We start from the raw sequence: 3,080 nt of genomic DNA on the forward strand, positions 1-3,080 counted from the left end.
CTCTCACCCTCTCACCTTCTCCCTCCCTCCCCCCCGCTTCCTGTGTGTCTCTTTCTCTCTCTCTCTCTCTCTTTTCCCCCCTCCCTCCCCCTGCCTCTCCCTGTCTCTCACTTCCCCTTTCTCCTTCACCCCCTCTAATCCCGCCACCACCAAAGGATCAGCCTGATAGCGCTGCGCTTCCTCACCCCCTGCTCCAATAGAGACGAGCAGGCGTTGAGGGAAAGAGAAAGAGAAAGACAGAGAGGGAGGGAGACAGGAGTCTGGTGAGCTGTAATTTCTCACATTCCAAACTGTTCCCAGCCCAATCTCGGTTTCTCATCTCACAGCTGGCAGGCCTGTTTGTTCTCGTAAACAACTTCCCTCTCATTGACTCACACCGAGCCAGAGGAGGCACCAGTCAAACCACAGCTGGAATACTGTGAATGGTTTTGGGGGGGGCCCCATATCGAAGGAAAGACAGACTGGTGTCGGAGGCAGTCTGGAGAAGGTTGATCCCAGGTACGGAGGGACCGTCTTATGAGGGAGGGGGCTGAGTAGGTTGGGGTCTGTACCCGTTAGGAGTTTAGAGGAACGAGAGGCGATCTTACTAAAACATACACACAGAAGGTTGCGGCTCCAACCACACTCGAGAAGCTCGACACCATCCAGGGACAAAGCAGCCCCCGCTGGATTGGCACCACATCCACAAACATCCCACTCCCACCACCACCGACGCACAGCCGCAGCAGTGTGTAACGTCTACAAGAGGCGCTGCAGAAACTCACCAAAGATCCTCAGACACCACCTTCCAAACCCACCCCACCGCCACTTCCATCCAGAAGGACTAGGGGCAGCAGATACATGGGAACACCACGCCCCCCCCCCCCCTCTGCAAGTTCCCCTCCGAGCCACTCCCCGTCCCAACTTGGAAATATATTGCCGTTCCTTCACTGTCGCTGGGTCAGAATCCCTGGAATTCCCTCCCTGAGGGGGGTCACAACCCACAGCAGGTGGGCTGCAGCGGTTCAAGAAGGCAGCTCACCCCCCCACCCACCTTCTCAAGGTGGGGGCAACTAGGGATTTGCGCTGGAACACCCAGATCTGAAGGCCAAGGGGTTCCTGGGACCACTCCAAATGGCCTGCCTCTCATTTTACATAGGGACAGCGGGAGGAGGCCATTCAGCCCCATCTCCTCGAGCCATAAACAAGTCGCTGGCACGGGAGGCCCAGCGGACTGATAACCAAGACGTTGCGGCCCACCATCAGCACTCACCCCAGAAGCCACCCCCCGCCGCCGACCCACCCCCCCCCCCCCCCCACCCCTGCCCCCCCCCAACCAATCCAATACCTGCTGCCCAGTGTTCTCGCGGGACACCGTGGACTTGTCTAGGCCGGTCCAGTTGACAGTGACCTGCCTCCTCCAGACCTGTTGGCCATTGGTTCCCTGTGAGCGTAGGCCCAGGGAGTCCGAAGATGTCGACCTCTGCATCCTGGAGGAGGAGCTCTGCATGCGAAACAGGGGTGGGGAGTGGTGCAGGGGGGAGACGTGGAGGGAGAAAGAAAAAAAAAACACAAGTGAAAATATTTCCACTCCAACAGCAAGCCAGAGGGCCAATGTCAACCATCGCGCTGGCCTTGTCTGTTGACTGCTCTCCAACACGCGCACCTCCGGGGCAACATGTTGAGGAGCCTGGCAGTTCCAGATCCTTTTCTGAACATGGAGTAGGGATGAGGAGGCTTCAGGACTTGGGGACTGGTCCACAGTGCTCCGATTGCGGGTCTGACCGAGGGGGCGGATACGGAGAACGGGGAACTGTGCACGGTGCTCCGAGTGTGGGTCTAACCGAGGGGTGGATACGGAGACCGGGGAACTGTGCACGATGCTCCGAGTGTGGGTCTGACTGAGGTGGGGGGATAGGGAGACCGGGGAACTGTGCACAGTGCCCCAAGTGTGGGTCTGACTGAGGGGGGAGATACGGAGACTGGGGAACTGTGCACGGTGCTCCGAGTGTGGGTCTGACTGAGGTGGGGGGATAGGGAGACCAGGGAACTGTGCACGGTGCTCCGAGTGTGGGTCTGACCAAGGATGGGGATACGGAGACCGGGGAACTGTGCATGGTGCTCCGAGTGTGGGTCTAACCGAGGTAGGGGGATACGGAGACCGGGGAACTGTGCACCGTGCTCCAAGTGTGGGTACACACACACACAGACATACAGACAGCTTGTCTCCCGTTACCTGTGAGGTATCCCAGCTCTTCCTGTTCTGCTGTTGTATCTCCAGGTGATTGCCGGGGGTCTGGGAATTTTCACCATTGTTCCAGGGGCTGGGCTGGTTGGGTGGCGGCGTGGAGGACTGACAGGGAGAGAGAGAGAGATTAGCACAGGAGAGGCCAGTCAAGGATGGCAAGGTGATGTGTGTGTGTTTGTGTGTGTGTGTATGAGAGAGTGAGAGCAAGATGGGGCTTACAGAAAGAGAGTCAGTGAGTGAGTGGGGGTGTGTGTGAAAGACAGACACAGTCAGTGAGTGAGAGAGAGAGAGAGAGTATGAGATTGTGGCTGTGTGCGTGTGAGAGAGAGAGAGACAGTGAGTGAGTTTGTGTATCTGTGTGTGGGAGTGTGAGAGAGAGACAGAGTGAGTGAGGGTGCGTGTGTGTGTAAGAGAGTCAGTGAGTGTGTATGTGTGTGTGTGTATGCGAGAGAGAGATAGTAAGTGAGACTGTGTGTGTGTGAGAGAGACAGACAGACATTCAGTGTGTGTGTGAGAGAGACAGTGAGTGAGGTTCTCTTTGTGTCTTTGTGTGTGTATATGTGTGTAAGAGAGAGAGAGACAGTGTGTGAGGGTGTCTGTGACAGAGCCAGTGAGTGTGAGAGAGAGACAGTGAGTGAGTTTCTGTGTGTGTGTGTCTGTGTGAGCGTGTGTGTGTCTGTGTGTGTGTGTGTGTGTGTGTGTGTCTGTGTGTGTGTGTGTGTGTGTCTGTGTGTGTCTGCGTGAGTGTGTGCGTGCGTAGACACATGGTCTTGTGTCTTGGAACAGTATTCTAGTCGACGGCCAATATCAGAAACAAAAACATTGGGGGAGGAGGTGAACAGCCTTGTGAGCA

The 3,080-nt window shown here is 56.5% G+C and overlaps 1 long non-coding RNA gene across 1 annotated transcript in view; it reads right to left on the reverse strand.

Annotated features, from left to right (window-relative positions):
* The window catches only part of LOC125487438, an 8,838-nt gene extending 6,240 nt beyond the window's left edge, over positions 1-2,598 (reverse strand). The window contains exons 1-2 of the long non-coding RNA XR_007265898.1: positions 2,216-2,598; positions 1,328-1,483 (exon numbers count right to left, since the gene is read on the reverse strand). This is a non-coding gene — a long non-coding RNA (uncharacterized LOC125487438). The remainder of the gene's footprint in view (positions 1-1,327; positions 1,484-2,215) is intronic.
* Between the last annotated feature and the right edge of the window lie 482 nt (positions 2,599-3,080).

The sequence above is a fragment of the Rhincodon typus genome, chromosome 41 (genome assembly GCF_021869965.1).
Source record: "Rhincodon typus isolate 14 chromosome 41, sRhiTyp1.1, whole genome shotgun sequence".
In the NCBI taxonomy this organism is placed as follows: Eukaryota; Metazoa; Chordata; class Chondrichthyes; order Orectolobiformes; family Rhincodontidae; genus Rhincodon; species Rhincodon typus.